General features: G+C 40.2%; 1 long non-coding RNA gene across 1 annotated transcript in view; it reads left to right on the top strand.

The window, feature by feature from the left end:
- The first annotated feature begins 209 nt into the window (after positions 1-209).
- The window catches only part of LOC122790417, a 351,773-nt gene continuing 331,683 nt past the window's right edge, over positions 210-20,299 (top strand). The window contains exon 1 of the long non-coding RNA XR_006363016.1: positions 210-376. This is a non-coding gene — a long non-coding RNA (uncharacterized LOC122790417). The remainder of the gene's footprint in view (positions 377-20,299) is intronic.

Here is a 20,299-nt window from a genome sequence, read left to right as displayed (position 1 = left end):
TGTCAAATTAAGCTGCTGTCTTAACATTCTGACATCTATGACGACAATATTAGCGGGATGCAGTACTGTCCATTATCTCTACTACTTATCTCCTAAATATTTGAGGTAATGTAAACAGTTCTTTACTGCACATGCGCACACTGTAGGACCCCCCCCCCCCCATGGGGGCAGTCGGAACCAATCTACCGTTACACCTGGTGTTGGGCGGAGAAATGCCGATTTGTAGGGTAGTCTTTCTTGTGAGGTTTCGGTCCAATGGGAACTGTTGTCTAGTGCAAGTGATTTTGTGAAATAAAAATAAATGGGTAACACACCATGCGTGCGTGCGCTGATGTTTACGGAAAGTATTCAAGCCTGTTAGCAGAAATCCGTATAGGTGAGTATTAGCACTGTTAACAAGACAGATACTATCACTGTCTGCCTTGTTTCACGTTGTTCTCAGACCTTCAGATTTTTTTTGGCGGAGGTGATTGTATTGAGTAATACTTCGAGTTAGGATAATTGTTCTCCTTGTGATCGCGTTCTTTCAGTATCATCATTCTTTAACTGGAGTGATAGCGTCAAACAAGTCTTTCTGGTTTCTAGGGTTTCAGACAAACATTATTAAATCGTAGGCAGCGAGCGATTCCGTGGATAACTTTTTCAGAGTTAGCATGCTCATAGCCTCAGCCTTTTACTTGCAGATTCAGAAGAACGTCTAGAAATTGGCAGGGGCAGACTCTTTTTAATAATTATTACCGTTAACTTGGCATAATAGAACGTCCGGCAATACGCATTTTCTGAACTAGAAAAAGTCAACAATTTGTATTTTTGTCATTGTTTATTAACTGCAATCCTCCGCATTTTCTTTCAAGATCGCCAATTTTAGGAGAGACCGGGCAAATATTTTAACCAAAAGCAGACACGAGCCTGAAGACTGGTGGTATTTGGAAGCCTCTTGTCGCCCGCCAAACTCAACCGTTGGCATCATTAAGGTGACCGTTTGGCAGCACGCGGTTAATCGTTGTCAGAGTGACGGTTGCCAGGTGGCACGCAGCTAACCGTTGGCATCATCAGAGTGCTATGTAAGTGGCACAAAAAATCACTCTGTACAGAAGCGCCCTTATGTTACTGCTGCACTCTGCACAGCAGGGGAGGGCAGCAGGGTGGCATTTTCGGGTACCACCAGTACATTGGCAACGGTATTGTTAAGCCAAATGAGTAGCTAACATGAATATATAGGAAACGTAATCACTGACTACAATTTATGTATGTCTCCATTACCCTCTACAATTTTATATTAATAGGTTGAGGCAAAGGATTGCATATATCGGGAGCTGCGCTGAACCAGTTTGTGACCGCATGTGTTTGAAAGTTTAGTATTCATAGCTGGATTAGACATTGCAGAGACGTTTGTGAGAGCTGAACGTGTGCGATGTTGAAAGAAGTGTATTTGCAGGATGCACTTTGTAGGAGGAATAAGAGAAAGTCCAAGAGATGCTGACAAATGAAGAAAGTGTGGGATAAGTGATTTAGAAAGCCTGGTTGAATAACCGGAATGTAAATAAAAAAAAATAAACAGGGTCTAGAAACCGGTTCATATGCAATGTAAGTGTGGTATATTGATTTTGACTATCTGTGATGATAGCTTTAAATTCTTACCAAAAATGATAGTCTTAACAAGATACGTATTGATGTGCATTTTCTGAGCAATAGCAGGCCTTTGACTTTGGTGTGTAGTATTTATTTTGCGATTATTGCATTTTATAATCGATAGTTGAAACTTTAGAAGCATAAAATTGGGCCATAGCAAAAAATTGGGGCACTTGTGAATTGTAAATTGAGAAGATGTGTAGGTTTGTGATATTTTAGTCCCAAGCTGATAGCTTGCTTTTGTACTCACATTATTGTTAACTGAGGTTTGCAGGTTGGTCTGAGTACCCTTTTCAGTTAGAGCCCTGGAGGCTGGGCAAATTATGTTATACAAGAGAATTGATAGAGAAGTGAATAGAAAATGTAACGTGTAAATGCACCTACCAATCACCCACCATTAAGAAAATAATGTCAATAGACAACGTAGGCATAGTTGAAACACATTTATGACTGCTGTTAGATTTTGTTGGGCTAAGACTACTAACATAAACTGTAATACAGATTACATGCAGTCAAGTGCATGTACTTATTATAGAAGTAACAGCAAAGACACATCACTTAAGTATTTGGGAAACATTAAAAGAAGTAGTGTAATGGGTAATGATCATGGCCATCTTCTGGGAAGACATTGGAAGGAAGTGGAGAACAGTGCAAAATAAGAAAGAAAGAAAAGTCTAATGAGGTTGAAGTGAAAGAAGAGAAAAATAATGAAAATGTCAAACTGTATGAACAGTATTTTTGTCAAAGTGTTGACAGTGTATGTGATGGAGAAGCTTGATGGTGAAGTAGTGTGTAAAATGCAAGAGGAGAGAAAGTAAGGGGAACGTCCGAGTGTGAGAGCTATATATTTCATGGAGAAGAGAGTGATAAAACAGTATGTGTAGGCAGGAAGATTAAAATTAGCTGTGTGACATTAACTTGTAAACAAAAGAAATTAGAAGTATTTTGCCTGCATTTAACATCATTTCATTTAGGTTTACTTGTTTCAGTCAGGTTAGCCCAAGTATGCAGAAAACATTTGATAGGACAGATAGGACCCAGAAAAAGAAGGAGAGAAGCTCCCAGAAGGAATACACTGCAAATCTATCATGTAGTATTTTTATAATACAAATGGTTAAATGCACAATTTAGTAAAATTAACCTTAAAAGTATGTTTAAGGTACTTCCTTATTATAGTGGCCTTGGAGATATGTAAAATAGCCTTGGCAAAATCGGTAGGGCGATAAAGTTGATGGATTACGAATGTTATCTATATTGTACACACTTCAGATATTCACTGTTATCTAAAAAGGATGGCGATGTTCCTAACAACACATTACTTAGCAATGACATTCAGTTTCACATGCTTTCAAGAGAATGGCTTCAGCATAATACAGTATCTTCCACCCATGTCTACAGAATAGGCAAACAAGTGTTGTTCATCTTACAAGTTTGGCTTTTCTACAAAACACAAACTGCCTTTTCCTACTGGCAGACAATTGCAATTTCCTTCCTTATGTATCATATCCTCCCTTTTGTGCACCTCATCTACAGCTTTATTTTCTTCACACTATTGCTTCAGAAACTTTCCGTCTGTATGACTTTCCTAAATCTATTTGTAGTTGCTGTTTCGTCTTCTTACATTTTAGAACTGTAATTCGTCATTATCTAATCTGTTGTCCAGGTACTGTATATGTATGCATATATTGTAAGAAATGTAGTACTTCATAGTGTTTATGATGTTTGTGTATTTATGTAAATTTATGCAAGCTCCGACTGTTCATGGGTATCTTTACTCTTTAAGTAACTATTTTGCTGTACTGTTTACGTAACTGTATCGTGAAGGGCGCTGTAATTAGGAAGTACCCTTTTTAATTAAGACAGCATATTGCTTAGTCTGCTGTTTAGTAACTGAAGCTATAGGACAAGTTTTTAGGTAAAGAAATCCTATTCCTGTTACATTCCGATTCCTATTAATTACTATTATGCCTATTATTACAATACTGTATAACCTCTCTACCTGCACTTCTATCTTAAGTACTTCATCACTGTCTCCCAAATTGTTCTCTGCTCTCTCAAGACAAAAACCTGCTTTGAAGTCTATAAATCAAAAAATAAAACAATGTATGGGACCAAGTCTATACTGACACCAAAATATGGAACCCTATACCAAATTCAGTCAGAACTATTTTTAGGTAGCATGTATTTAAGTTCTCTGTCAAAGAATTTCTCACTAACTCATGGCTATGCCCACACACACTTCACCTGTATGATCTACATCAATAAATACTTCACATTCTTACTAACCACTCATCATGCCTGTCTGTACCTTACAACACCTGCTCTCTCCCCATTCTTGGGGGGGGCACACATATATATTTGCTAGCATATTAGATTATACATTTAATACTTTTGTATATATAGATTGTAGTATTTGTCATTTACTTTCTTTATATCCCTAGTGTTTCCTCATCCTTTCTGGTATCCTGTGTATTCTACTGTCAACTTGTACATATGTATGTGTATATTGGGTGTCATAAGAACTTTCAGACAAATGCCATTACATTGTTAGTTCCTTCTAAAGAACACAGTAAAGAAATTGTAACATTTACTATTTCAGTTGCATATAAAATTTGTCTCCATTTATTTCATCTCTATATTATCCCGGCCACATTATTCCATATAACATTTACACCAGAAGGTATAGGCCATCTGAAGTTTGAAAAAAAATGCTAAGTTAAAAAAGGATTTGATCATTTGTCTCTCTTAATATTTGATTCCAAAAATGCAGCAGTAAATATGATTTGGATATGGAAAACTGTCTTATAGTACAAATTAGACAGTTCTACATTTACTCTCTAAAGTTGATTTAATGTAGGTTATTATTCCAGAATAACCACCCATTCTTAATTTTCTAAACAGTCTGATAACAAATGGTGAGATATGGAGATCGCATTTATCCAAAACTTGTAAAATAATCAAGAACTATAAATTTTATATCCAAGATAATTATTGGGGTCTTATCTAATAGTTTCTGCATGAGAAGAGGATCCAGGCAGGGGTGTCCTCTCTCTCCCCTTTGTTATTTGCATTATATTTATAAACACTGGCAAAGAAAATAAGGGACTCAGAAATTCAAGGATATAGTTGGCATGGTAGTCAAGAAGAGCTGACTTTGCAGATATTATTTTATACCTGACAAAACTAGAAATGGACATTACAGTATTGTGGAACACTGAGACAGTTTCATATCTTTTTGGGATACAAAGTTAATGAAGCTAAAACAAAGGCAGTAGCAGTAAATTATGTATCCATGCAAGAATTGGTTCAGCAATATCCTTATTTATGTGGCTATGATAAAATAAAGTACTTAGGGGTATGGATTAAAATGATTCCAATGTGAGAGCTAAGGTATTTGGGAAGAGACTAAACAAAAGATAATACAAAAACTGAAATGGAAGCTCTGTTCTATGGATATCGATAGTAAGATACACGCAGTTAAACATTTTTTAGCCTCTTATACACAGGTCAGGCAAAATTCTATCAAGCGGAATAGAAGTTATGGAGAGCAATTAATAAAGAGCTGAAGGATTTTATTTGGGAGGGGAAGATTGCAAGAGTCAAGGGGGATGAGCTGATTCTTCCAGTAGAAAAGGCAGGTTGGGACTACAAGATTTGAAGGCGTATTTCACAGCAACACAGTTAAGGCTCTTACACGTAGCACAAGCAGAAAACTGTAATTCAAAGTGGAAAGGTATGATGTTGAAACGGGGAGGGGGGAGCTCAGGAAACAAGGAGAGCTTGGGATTTTCAATTCAGACCTTTAAGGAGAATAACTAATCATACAGAATTTATAAAGTAGCAGAAAGTATTCGAAGAACTAAGCCGACACGGGAGTAGAGAAAGGAGATTCTGCTGATAGGGATGACTGCAGTTAGGGATACAGATAGTAGGCAAGAGGGGACTGGAATTTATTGGAGAAAACTGGCAAAAGAACCAAAATATTGGGAGCAAATAACTCGAGAGGGAAAGGTAATAGAATGGGAAGAAGCCAATAATTTATTTGGACTGCAGATAGAGATTGCCTTCCTTATCTAGGATTGATATTGGAGTATAGGCAAAGAGAAAGGAAGGGGGGGGGGTCCTAAACGAAAGACTAGCACTGGAGTTTTACTAGAATCTGAAACAGAAGCTGCTGTTAAAAAATAATAATTAGTAGAAAGGATTGGGAAGAGAGATTGCATAAGCAATTCACAAAGAAACAATGGGGAGATATATGTTTGTCTCCCAAATATGCAAGAAAGTCTAGAAGATTTAGGATATTTGCTCAGAAGTGTTTACATAGGTATTTTTATACCCCAACAAAGAATTTTTCCTCTGGTAGACAGCAAATGTTGCTGGTGTGATGGGAAGAAAGTGGTAACTGAGAACATATGGAGTGTAATGAGTTGACAGTCTTTATTCCCTGCAGACTGCTTTGTCAGAGATAATGGGTGAGCAAAGTTGTGTAACTAAGGAAATAATTTTTTTGAGCTATGATACAGAATTGGAATTGCCTAGACGTAGTAATGCATAAATTGATCAATTTATGCCATGCCTTAAATCTCACTCCTCCAAAACATTATTCTGCATTTATTGTTCCCACAATTCCCATTTTTCTGTGTAATTTTTTCCTACCCTTTTCTAAGAATCCCAGTTCTAGTTTGTTCATCTCTGTTACAATATCTATTACTTCAAATACAGTTGGTTTAGACTTTGATTTCCATTTTGTAGTAATTGCTTTTTTGGCAGCCACCAACATTTAACTTAACAAGGCCTTATTATGTTTATAGGTTCATAGGTAGGTACTAGGCTGTTGGCCCAGGGGCCTAAGTAAGCCTAGCCAATAAGGTTCGCTGGCTTATGCCACCCAAAAAAGTTATTTTCCTGTGCCCCTGTCGAGCAGAGCCACTGAAGGGATCCCCGGGGTGTATTTCCTATTTCCCATCCACTCATCAAGATTTTTCTTGAAGAATGCTAATGAGGAACTTTGCTTGACATAGATGGGTAGCTTGTTCCAGAGTATGGGAAGTCATATCCTGTATTTTAGCTCAATAAGATAACTTTATTTGCTAACCCAGTATTTCTGATAGAATACTCTGTAGGGAATTGTTTTTAAGTCTGACAACTCTTTCCCAGAAATCGTCATTATTTTAGAGATTAAATGTATGTCTACATGGATCATTTATGACTCTACATGGAATTTAAATTATGCACAAAAAAGAAAGGCATTGGTTGTAGGAGATGTAAAATCCTTAAAGCAGATTGGCAGCATGTGGTTTATGATTGCAAAGTTCTGCAACCTTTTGGGGAACAATAATTTTTCTTCCAAGTGTTGTACTTGTTTTTAATGATCCAATTTCTGGATGTGTACCCATGTCTCAAGTCCCACTTCTGTGGACATTCGCCAAGAAAATCATTACAAACATTGGAAAAATAAGGTTGCATCTTAATTTACAGAATTTATAATTACTATGTCTGTTGTGTGTCATAAAGAAATGTCTACCATTAACAGTGAAAGCAGAATAACCTCAGAATATATTTACTATGGCCAGTTTGTACTGCTTGGCTGTCAGTTAATTCTAATTATGTATATAGAAAGAATTTATGTAGACTATTGTTAAAAGTAGTTATTTTATTTATTTATATTTTATGTTGTTAATATGTTTATTTTTCTATATAACATTTCAGTAGAAATATTTAAATAAAAACTGCCTGGTTGGCTTCCAGTTCCCCTTATTTTACTCATTAGTACACACGTTTTTTTAAGATCCTCTGATTCCAGTGTAAACACTGTTGCTTCTTTGATGAAGATTTTTTTTTACAGCTAGGGCTTTTTCCTTTCTTGGCCCAACCACCTGGAGCTCCTTTCCAAGCACATTATGCAGCTTTAAACAGTTGGCGATATTTTACATTATCCAAATTTACATTCCACCGAGTACAGCAAATGACTGCTGATCTCAATAAATTAGTTTAGTTTAAGATCAAATACTTGACTACATAAGAGTATAGCTTCGTAACCAATGAAAAGCACAACTTCTGAACTAAAGCTTCGTAACCAATGAAAAGCACAACTTCTGAACTAAAGCTTCATAACCAATGAAAAGTACAACTTCTGAACTAAAGCTTCGTGATCAATGAAAAGCACAACTTCTGAACTAAAGCTTCGTAACCAATGAAAAGCACAACTTCTGAACTAAAGCTTCGTAACCAATGAAAAGCACAACTTCTGAACTAAAGCTTCGTAACCAATGAAAAGCACAACTTCTGAACTAAAGCTTCATAACCAATGAAAAGCACAACTTCTGAACTAAAGCTTCGTAACCAATGAAAAGCACAACTTCTAAACTAAAGCTTCGTAACCAATGAAAAGCACAACTTCTGAACTAAAGCTTTGTAACCAATGAAAAGCACAACTTCTGAACTAAAGCTTCGTAACCAATGAAAAGCACAACTTCTGAACTAAAGCTTTGTAACCAATGAAAAGCACAACTTCTGAACTAAAGCTTCGTAACCAATGAAAAGCACTGAACTAACTTCAATTTTTAACCACATTAGACAGTTGACTAACAATGTATATCGATAGCACATGCAAAATGGTTTTGTTACATGTTTGGTATTTCCTACCTTAAATATGCTTCTGAAACTGTCAGCTACTCCAGACTTCTCCCAGCAGCTTAGTAAATTTAGCTTTGCTTAAGAAGGGTGGTTTAATACCTTTCTAACAAATCGAAAATTCATTGAAGAATGCCAGCAGTAATTTGCTGAAACTGAAAAGAGTACAGAAGGAACAGCACAAGGCACCGTACATGGCCACATGCATTTTTTATTTTTTTTTATTTTTCAACGATTTTCCTTTCACTTTACCTGGTTTAAACTGTTTACTTTATCAATCGATATCTGTCTGTCTATCCATCCATCCTGTATTGACCAGGATAATCCCACTAGGTTAGTAGCCTTTTCTAAGAGGAGATTTGAGGTGGTAGTTTTACTACTAAGGGAAATTTGGCCGGGGCAACTGGAAACTTCCCATACTGTTTCGATAAGTGCCATGGGATCTTTTATAGCCACCCAAGCTGTCAACAATCCAAGCGTATGGGATCCCTGTTTACCATCTCATCCGAAGGATGAGACTACATGCAGATAATGTAGTTTTTACTAGCTCTCTTAATTCTCATATTGTATAAAATAAACATTTGCAGAATAATTTCTTCTATGTCTAGTGTTGACATACAGCTAAGGTGTTAAAATTAATCAACACCCAAAAGTATACAGCAATATTATAATTTCTCCCTCATTTGGAGTTTGACTCGCAGCACTTAAAAGTATGCAGTAGTATTATTTGGTACACAACATAAATTTAAGTACTGTCAAGTTGCTTACAATAATAGATCTAGTAGCATACAGATCATTTCCATTGAACACCTAATTTTAGAAAGCATCAGAACACTGGATTGACGAAGCAGTAAGTAAAATGTATTGCCTTCTGTCTAACAAGTGAAGCACACAAAACTGTAACCAAAAAATATATTCCTCTCCAGATTGGAATATGCCCAGCTACTGATAAGCCTACAGTTTCAAAATGCTACTTACATGTAAGATTTACTCACTCAGCACACAGGAAATAACTTTGTCGGGAAACTATCCAAAAAATAAATAGCTAACAGTAGAAGCTAGTGCACATTTTTGCTTAATACTTTGACTTTCAAACATTTAAACAGAAGTTAACTGCCCACCCTTAAAGTATTTATTAGAAGCTTCCCATATGTGCTCAGAAATCATGAAGCATATTTACGCACAGACTCCCCATTCACACTAGTGGCAGGAGAAAAAAAGCATCTGAAGTTGTAAATCTTTATTCATACTTTTACATATAGGACCTCAGTTTTGTCCTTGGAACCGAAACAGCCGTTTCCCAGCTCGTGCAAGCCAAAAACTCTCGGCTAAGAACCTACTCACAATGCCCCTCTCCTAGATACTCCATATCTTGTTTGCCACGCTTCTGGTCAGACGTGTTTAGCCATCTCTCGAACAAGAAGTAGGAAGCTTCTGGCCAAAAAACCACCTCGTAGTTAATAAAACAGTCTTGGAATTTATTCGGTACCAACCACTTTTGCGTATAAAAAAACACAGATACAAAATAGAAACTTGTATAACATTAAGCGCTTTTCGTCATCCTGGATAGGGTGACTTCTTCAGATAAAACACACAGTTCAGCCTCCAGCTTTTATAATACATTAAGTCATGGATCAAATTGTAATGTCATAATTAACTTAATTACCACTTGTTCTTAATCAAATCAACTGTTCTTAAAGTTTAAATGGGCAATGATGTTTGCTAACTGCTAATGTATGACATATGCATAGCCATAATGTTAGCAGATATTCTTACTCTATTCTACTATTCAACCGTTTCACCCTTTATCTAAGATACTTAAAAATGTGAATTTTATTTAATCTCCTCTTAAAGGTTGTTGTACAAGTGAGGATTTTAACCTTTTGAAAAAATTATGTTAAGTTATTTTTCATGAAGGACCAGAGAGTGTCTTTCACCTCCCCAGAAATCTTTTTCTCCCTCTTTTTTATTTATTTATTTTTTTATTTGTTTTTTTTTATTTATTTTTTTTTTATGTATATATATCTCTCCCATCCTTAAAGGGAAATGCTCCCTAATCATTTTATAAGTTGTATGTTTAACTTGGTTTGTTTTATATTATTTATAGAAGGATGTAACTTTCATAATCATTTAAAAGCAATCACAAGTTCAAACTATACTAGGAGTCATAGAATGGTCCATGAACCAAGTATCCTTGGAAAGTGCCCAGTAATTATTTAAATGGATGAATAATTAAAAAAAGCGAAGAAAATAAATAAATAAATAAGAAAGTAGGGGTCCTGGCTGAAAGAGATGTTATCTATTTAAGCTTTTTAGCTTCAAAAGGCATTGAATGTTACAATGCTCATTCAATCCCGGTTCCATAAAGGCATTTGTTCTAAATTGCCATGATAATTCATGCTCTTCCAGTAATAAATTATAAGGTCCCCTCCTACTATCTAGTTTAATTTGATCGAGTCCTATAAATTTAAAATTATGATCAGGGAAGGCAGAAATATGTTTACTTAGGGCATTATCAGGTTTCAAGTTCGAGATGGCATTAACATGTTCGTATATCCTATCTCGTAGCCTCCTTTCTGTCTTCCCTATATAAAAACATGCACATACTGTGCATAAAGCCCCATATACCACCATTCTAGAATTACAATCTAGTTTGGTGTTTAAAGTGTATGTCTTAACTGTTAATTACATGCTTATTCCCTTTCTTAATGTATTTGCAATATTTACAGCAACCACAACAAAGTCCCTTTGTCTTTAATATTATGAGCTCTTCTTTCAAGAAGTGCTTTTAGGTTTTTCCCTTTTCTATAAGTTGTTTTCGGAGGGTTACTAGCCACAAAGGACCATCTTTTGTCATTTAAGAGTATAGTCCAATTCTTATCCATTAACTTTCTAATTGTATTACTTTCCAAGCTAAAAGTTGTGATAAATCTAGGGTTTTCATCTCTGCTACTATCCAAACTATTACATGCTCATGGATTCATCTCATAGTGGATTAAACCTCTATCGAGGTTGTTAGTCGTCTCAGAACTTAGATTGATCCTGTCTATAATCCCCTCTTCACTATTATAAGTGGATTTATCTTTTAACAAGGGACTAATAGTCCCGTTAGCTCTCTTGTTTATTACTTCATCAAAGATATCTTTAAGAAATTGCCTAGGGTACCCTCTATGGTGGAACATGTCTTCAATGACTCTACACTCCATCATAAAGTCGTCGTCCCTTGTTACCATTCTAGCTACTCTAATTGCCTGACCCTTGACTATTGCCTTCTTTTGCCAGTAAGGGTGTAGACTTGAAAAGTGTAGAAAGGAATTACTATACGTAGTTTTTCTATGTATCTTTGCTATAAATTGTCGATTTATTAAATCTTTAGTCAGTTCAATATCTAAATAATTGATTACATTCTCTTGAAAATTAAAAGTGAATCTAAGAAAATTTGTTGATTTATTCATGTGTTCTACTAGGTCCTTTGCTGTATTTAAGTTCCCTTTGAAACATATAAAAATGTCGTCGAGAAATCTAGTATAGTAATGAAAATTCTCTCTCCACTGATCTGAGTTCAAAATGTATTCATTCTCCTAGTAGGCCATAACTGTGTTTGCAAAACTGGCTCCTACTGGGGAACCCATGGCTACTCCACATTTTTGGAGATAATAATCTTTATCAAAAAGAAAGAAATTATTTGTCAAGATTATGTCAAGCAATGATGTAACTAAATAGGTTTCGCTAGATGAGGCACCTTTTTTTACCAGATACAGGTTAACCCATTCCACCCCTATATCATGGGGTATCACGGTGTACAAGTCAATTACGTCTACAGTGAGAAAATTTAATTCTTCACTGAAGACAATATCATTTATTTTCGTCAAGAAAGCCCACGAATCCTTGCTAATTTGAGTTTCATTTACTAAGTATTTTTTCAGGATGTTGTCCACTAACTTAGCACTTGCATAGGTGAAGGAATTCCTTCCATCTATCAAGGGTCTGAAAGGCGGGTTAGACAGATCCTTATGTAGTTTGGGAGTAGCAAAAAATATTGGGATTTTAGGCCATTCACATTTAATGTAGTTGTACATGTCTATATCTATGTAACCTTCAATAAAAAGGTCACTGAAGTAGCTCTTTACTAGTCTGTGTGCACAATTCATTTCATTTATGCTGACTTTCAAATAGGTGTCATTTCCAAACATTTTAGCCACTCTAGAAATATAGTCACAGTGGTCAAATAATGCTAACCCCCCACCCTTATCGGGTTTAATGGCCCTCACATTAAGGTTTCTGAATAAATTCAGAAAATCTGTTTCCTCTAAGGTAGTGTTGGGTTTCTTGTATTTATTATTTTTATTAAAGACCTTATTTTCCTTACTGGCCAGAGCCCTCAAATCCATTTCCATAATCTCTTCAAATATCTTTAGAGTTGGATCCAGGGGTGGGTTGTAATCGCTCGAAATATAAAAAGTAGACCTTTCATGCTCTGATTTCCCTAGAAGCAAATGTAAGTTCAACTTCCTTACATAAAGTTTAAGGTCTTTAATACTTTCTGCAAGGTCCATATGCTGATCTGGTATGAATGTGTAACCTTTGGCTAACAATTCCACAAAACAGGGTTCTATAAGTAAGCTGGAATAATTATATATTTTAAAGTCCCCTGTTTTATTTGTGATGATCTTGGGAAGGTCAGCCCCCTCCGTTATCTCCTCGGTCTGGTTAATGGTCGCTGGTTGTTTTTTTGATTGTTCTGGTTGGGGAAAGTCTTTTTGGGAATAGTTCCTTGATAAGTATAGGAGGAGTTTTCTTCTTCATCATAAAAATTGGAGTTGTTACCATCTCTCCCCCTATTTTTCCTCAAACGTTGCGACCAGCTATTACCTCCAGGGTCTGAGTCATTGCTTCCAGTGGTGTTAGAGTCAGTCACCCTCCTGTTATAGTTCAAGTCATCAGTTTCTACATTATTCTCGTTAACATGTGTACTATTTGCTGTTCCCATATCAGTTTGGGATAGGGGTGGCTTAGGGTAAGCTGTGTTATTCCTATAGGCAGTGTTATTCCTATATGGCATAGTGTTTAGCCATCTCTCTCAAGCTAAGTAGTAATTTGTTGTTTTTATGACAGTTTTTCTTCTGAATTTCAAAAATGCTATAACCTAGGCCTATTTCCTACAGTTTTTTTTTTTTGTTTTTTTGGTAATTTAAAATTTTACCTTTTTTGACTGTCCCTCTCTCCTGTATTTGACAGGCTTCCTTTACTAGTGGTATTCCTTAAAAAAAATGTTTTTCGTACAGGATAGTATTGTTTCTTTTACCATGTCAGACAAAGTTAAATTGGGTTTTAAACAGTGTGACAAGTGTGGACGTAAGATGCCTAACTCAGATACACACATCTGTTGTGTCTACTGTTGGGGCGTGGATCATTTGAAAGCTGATTGTGACATTTGTGCTGGTTTTTCTAATCGGACACTAGCAGAATGTAAGAATAAACTTATTTTAAAAGGTTTACTCAAGATAACTTTTTTGGAGGCTCTATCTGGGTCGGAGGTCTCACCCCCTCCTAAGACCAAAAAATATATGGAAAAACGGAGTCACTCAGTCCCTGCATCTCCGTCAGTTAGGGAACCGGGTCCGTCCCGTGCTTCACCGGCGCCCTCGGCGCAGACCTCTTCGGCACCAGGATCTGTGTCTTCTCCCTTGGTGCCGACCATGGTATTCACTCTTATCTCGGTTCCAAACACAGCACCACTGACTTCAGTGCCGTTTTTGGCTCCTACATTGGCTCCGATGACTGTACATACCTTGGTACCATCCCTGTCCACGGTGCCGACAGTTTCTTCGGCTCCATTGGCTCCAAAACTCGATTTCATGCCAAGGACTAGATATTCGCCTACTTACGATCCTTTTTTAGGGCAGAGGTTTAGTCCCTTTCTAGAAATACCCGATTCCCCTTCTGCAGCCTCTTTTAGATCCACTAGGAGTATTTCTGAACTAGACCTAGTGCGGGTTGTAGACCAGCTTCTGGTAGGTAGGAGATTGCCCATTTCAGCTAGACCTTCTGTCCCACCAGGCTCGGAATCTTCTATCTCATCTTCCCCTGCTTATCCTCCCTCCCCCAGCTCCCACTTTGGTACATACTGTCTCTGCTCCGACAGCAGTGCCTTCCCTGTCGGCACCCATCACCCTTACAGTATCGGCTACGATGGAGCCGATGCTTCCTCGGAGCGGTGCTTGGACTGTCCGTACCTTGGTACCTAATCCGGCACCTATTTTCTCGTTGGCACCATCTATGTCCATGGTTCCGACAGTTTCCACATCTCTCATCACCCCTCAACTGGAATTAGTTTCGGGTGCTCCTTCAGCAGAGGTGATGGATAAGGCCCTTCACTCCGAAGGCTCACAGCCAGACCTTAAGACACCAGTATCAGAAACTCCTGTGAAGACAACCCCTTCTCCGGAATCCTCTTCAGAAGATCCCACTGGAGAGCCACCCCAGAAGAAACGGTGCAAGAGGAAGCACCTTGACCCCCCCCCGGAGGAATCTATCACAGAAGACACTGATTGTGATGAGGGGGGAAGGGTCCCCTCGTTCTCTCCCAGACAACGTTTCATTCGGAGACATTCTCAAAATCCTCAAACAGCGGGGGGAATGGAAGTCCTCTAACCCTTCTTCTGAGGAATCGGTGTTTCGGCAGGCCTTCCGTACCCGGCCATCTCCTTCCTGGGTGACCCCACCAGCAGATGATCTAGTTAAGCTAATTGTGCAGCATGTCTGGAAGGCCCCGGACAATGTAGAACCTGTCCCCCAGGCCGGACAGAATTTTATTTACACCTGAAGACCAGCCCCACTGGTCCAAGCAGCTGACAGTTGACTCTGTGGTCGTGGCGGTGGCCACCAAGAGGGAATTGGCAGAAGATAGTTCCACTGTTCACCCTCCAAATAGGGAATCCCAGGTCATGGACAGTTGAATTATCTGGCGCACTTTACTCGCCTCCAGAGAGACTTAATTTCTGAAATTGCTTCCTCTTTGGTGGGGGTACTGCCTGATGAGGTGCGTGACACTGTTGCCTCACAGCTAGCTACCCTTGAATCCATCTTAAACTCCTCAATGCGTTTGATATCTCACACCGCCGAGGGGGCAGCCAGAGCAGCTGCATCTGGTGTTGTCATGAGACGTAATGCTTGGATGTGGTTGTGTGATTTCGCAGACCCTTTTAAATCTTCCTTCGTTAACGCGCCTGTCGACAAATATGTACTTTTTGGTCCCAAGGTACGTGACACACTTACACATAGTGAGAAAGACGGAAAGACCTTGTCTGCTGTGGGCATACGTTTTTCCAACCCCCAGAGACCCTACTCCAGGAACCAGAAGGGGGGGAAGATATGGTTCAAGAAATCCCAAGGATCCTTTTGTGACACTCTTGGTGAGCAATCCCTCCTGGGGCAGAGGGGACTACTCGTATGAAAGACATTCTTTTTGGGGTAGAGGGGGTCCGTGTAACCAGGGAGCCATAGATTCTTTCTCCGGCAGACCCTACCAGTGCTCCTGAGCAGCTGCCTGATTGCTTTCCTCTGGAAGCAGACGGGGGTCGTTTCTCTCTGCATCTACTAGCCTGGCATCTTATTACTACTGATGTTTGGGTGCAGAGAATAATATCCAGAGGCTACCAAATACCCTTCAACCTAACTCCCAGACCCATCAAATGAACCCCGATGTACCACCCAATCAGAGGGGATTAACAGCCTTAGAAATAGAAAAACTGCTAAGAAAAAGGATCATCCAACCAGTCCCAGCAGAACAGACAGGATCTGGGTTTTACTTGAGGTTCTTTTTAGTGCCAAAAAAGACAGGGGACTAGAGACCAATCCTGGATCTCAGCCTACTCAAAAATTTATCAAACCTCAAAAATTCCGGATGGTCACAGTACAGCCCATTCTTCCCTTCCTAGGGAGAGACAGTTGGATGTGTTCTATAGACCTACAGGATGCGTACTACCATATAAAGATGGATCACCACTCCCAGAGGTTTCTCTGCTTCCGGCTGGGAGCCAGTCACTACCAGTTCAGGGCACTGCCATTCGGTCTCTCAACAGCCCCCTGAGTATTCACCAAATGTATGGCACTTGTGGTAGCTCATCTTCGACTACAAGGATTACAGGTGTTTCCCTGTCTAGACGACTGGTTCCTTACTGCTCCGACCTGGAATCTCCTAGTTCACAGCCTTTCTTACACTCAAGATGTTGCTCTCCGCTTAGGGATTACAGTCAACAAAGACAAATCTCAGATGTCTCCGACAAAGACACTGGAGTTTATTGGAGCGGTCTTCAACACAACAGCCTGTCAAGCTTCTCTTCCCCCCTCGCAGGCTTTTGAAAATAAGACACCAAATTCAAGTCCTTCTGCCTCACATGTTTGTACCAGCACGTTTTATACTGCAACTCTTGGGCTCCATGGCAGCTGACATTACTTTGGTACCACTGGCGAGACTGCACATGAGAATCCTGCAGTGGCTCCTCTCTGCACACTAATCATTGTTAACCCACCCACTCAACCACATGATATGCCTTATGAGCCGTTGCAAGGAGGAAATGCTATGATAGATGGAGCCACAAAAGAATCTTTGGTGTCAACTGTTCTGTCTTCCCCAACCCACGGCCACGATGACCACGGACGCTTCTCTTTTGGGGTGGGGGGGACATTTCCAGGGAAAGACTGTCCAAAGGCACGTGGACCCCACTCAAGGTCAACTTGAACATAAATGTCCTGGAACTGAGGGCAGTTCTCTTAGTGTTGCAAGCATTCCTGCCTTCGGGGACCATTGCAATTCAGTCAGACAGCATGTCAGTTGTCTGGTATATCAGCAAGCAAGGTGGAACCAGATCTTACCCCCTGTGTTGGGAAGCCATGAGGATTTGGCGCTGGACGATAGCTTCCAATTACTTTCTTATAGCAGCGCACATTCCCGGGAGCTCCAACCTTATTGCGGACAATCTGAGCAGGAACATCCTGATGCCTCACGAATAGTCCCTCAATCCTGTAATAACAGCTCGGATCTTCCAGCATTGGGGCAATCCTCGCTGCGACCTGTTTGCTTCCCCCCTGAATTACAAATGTAGGAGCTATTTTGCCTTGATTCCCCCTCAGGGGGGAATCACCGAGAGACGCTCTAACACACGATTGGCCCCCGGATCTTCTGTATGCCTTTCCCCGCATCCTAAAATTTCTCCAGAAAGCTCAGAGGTTGAAAAGCAAAGTGATCCTCATTGCTCCCTACTGGCCACGTCAAGTCTGGTTCCCTTTTCTATGGCCTCATCTGATTCACAGCCCATGGATTCTGGATCATTACCAGGACCTGTTATCCCATCCTCAGGGATTGATTCACCTGAACCTGCACAGTCTCAAGCTCACAGCCTGGTTCCTCCACTTCCAATGATTGCCAGACTACCTGACATCCCATCTCCTGTTCGTGAAATTCTTCTGGCCTCACACAAACCTTCCTCTAGAAAGGTTTATTCTAGTAAATGGACTAGGGTTTCTCTTTGGGCCAAAGATCAGAACTTAGACCCTTTCTCTATGCCTATTCAAAAGATTCTGCAATACCTGACTACACTCCTGCATGCAGGAGCCTCAGCTTCAACGATCCCTGTACATTTAGCAGCTATCACTAATTTTCATAATGGTCTGGAAAATTCTTTGATTATGTCACACTGCCTATGCAAGACTTTTTTTGAAGGGAGTATTACTTGTTAAAACTCCAGTCAAGCCTCCCTTAGATCCCTGGGACTTGACTATGGTGCTTTAATCTCTTACAGGCTCTCCCTTTGAGCCTTTTGATTCATGTGACTTAAAATTTTTGTCTTGGAAAACCGTACTTCTAGTAGCACTCACCTCAGCGAGAAGAGTATCTGAGCTGCAGGCCTTGAGTGTCAAGAGTCCTTACTTGATCTTCTACACGGACAGGGTGTCCCTTCGTACTGACCCTTCCTTTTTGCCCAAGGTCATTTCTGTTTTTTTCCATTAATCAATCTATTAACCTGCCTGTTTTCTTCTCAAGGCATTGTAATAGAGGGGAGTACCTTTTGCACACCCATGATGTGCACCGACAGCTTTGTTGTTATTTGCATAGGACTAAATCTTTCAGGAAAACGGACCAGTTGTTTGTGGCCTTTGCAGGACCCAGACTGGGTAAACCAGCTTCCAAAGTGACCTTATCCTCTTGGCTTAGAAATGCCATTACCTTTACCTACCAACAGAATAAGCTACCCTTACCTTCCAGAATAAAAGCTCACTCTACCAGATCTATGGCTACCTCTGTAGCTTTTCATTCCAGAGCCTCTATGGATGATATATGCGAAGCAGCCACGTGGGCAAGACCTCATACCTTCATATCTCATTACAAATTAGATTTGGCCTCCAGGGGACGAGCATCTTTTGGTTCTATGGTGCTCAGGAATATCCTTCCTTAGGGCCACCCAGGACTCAAGTAGCTGGGGACTCGGTCCTATCTGTAAAGTATGAATAAAGATTTACAACTTCCGATAAAGAAGTTATGTCTTACCATAACGTTCCATCTGAGTTGTAGATCTTTATTCATTCTTTACTTCCCGCCCTCCTTCCCCTGCCTGGACTCCTGGCGGATCTCAGGTATTCCTTGTTAGGGTATCTGCTCAGACAGAGCCTCTTAATTTTTCTATTACTACATCTTTACCTAGGGCGGGCAAACTCGATCTGGAGTATCTAGGACAGGGGCATTGTGGGTAGGGTCTTAGCTGAGAGTTTTTGGCTTGCAGGAGCTGGGAAACAGCCGTTTTGGTTCCGAGGACGGAACCGAGGTCCTATCTGCATCTATTATCTCAGAGCCGATAGCTCTGGCGCCGATGGTATCCTCTGTCTCTTCGGAGCGGGGGGGTCCTCGGAGACTGAGAGGTGGGCATTCAAGATGATGAGCGTGCTGTCCAAATCACCAGTTGCCACTAAGGGTACCAGCACTCTTCCCCCCTAGAGCACCCTCTTCTGTCTCAGCCTCTACTCTCTCCGGAGACAGCAGAGACCCTCAGCCTCAGGAGCCACCAGCTGGTGGCCCCCACTCTTCCGTGACCTCCCCAGAATAACCTTCTGAGGAGCCCACCAGGAAGAAGACATGCAAGAGGAAGCATGTTGATTCCCAGGATGAGTCTTTGACATCTGACACTGACCTCGAGGAGTCGGAAGGGTCTCCCAAGTCGTCCTCTGATGATGTCTCCTTCGTGGACATCCTGGAGATCCTTAAGCAGAGGTGCGGCTGGCCCACTGTCAACCCTTTTGATGAGTTGGTGTACCTGAAGGCTTTTGGGTCTCGACCTTCTGCCTCTTGGGTGTCTCCAGCTTTTGACGAGCTGATGGATTTGGTTAGTCGAAAGGTGTGGGATACTCCTGATGCCGTAGAGCCAGCCCCTAGGAGACCCAACAAGTTTCTTTCTGCCTCTCCAGATAAAGAATTTTTGTACAAAGATGTCCCCGTAGATGCCATGGTGGTGGCGGCAGCCACTAAGAAGGAGCTTGCTGAGACTTCTTCTGTCCATCAGCCGAATAAGGAGTCTCGACAGATGGACAGGTACGGGAAGTGTGTCTTCAGTTCAGCGGCTTTTACTCTTCGATCGTTGAACTATCTCACTCGCTTCACGAGATTGCAGAGGGATCTCCTCAAGGAGTTAGGAGATTCTATACAGGATACATGTACTGAGGGAGTCCCTGACAAGATTTCTGCTCAGTTGTCCACCTTAAATTCTATAGTTAACTCCTCTATGCGGCTTATTTCTTATGCAGCTGATGGAGCGAGTAGAGCAGCGGGTTCAGGAGTTGCCCTAAGGCGTCAGTCCTGGATGCGCTTGTGTAATTTTGTGGAACCGTTCGTCCACCTTCACCAACGCCCCATTTGATGGTTCCTCACTGTTTGGATCTAAGGTGAAGGACACACTCACTCGGTGTGAGCAAGAAGGAAAGATGCTCTCTGCCGTGGGAGTGCGTTTTACTGTTCCCTCTCGACCATACCCCAAAAGTCAAA

Source organism: Protopterus annectens, chromosome 16.part0 (assembly GCF_019279795.1).
Source record: "Protopterus annectens isolate FY-2018-M chromosome 16.part0, PAN1.0, whole genome shotgun sequence".
NCBI lineage: Eukaryota > Metazoa > Chordata > Ceratodontiformes > Protopteridae > Protopterus > Protopterus annectens.
The sequence above is the reverse complement of the archived record's forward strand: the minus strand, read 5'-3'. Positions and strand labels throughout refer to the sequence as shown.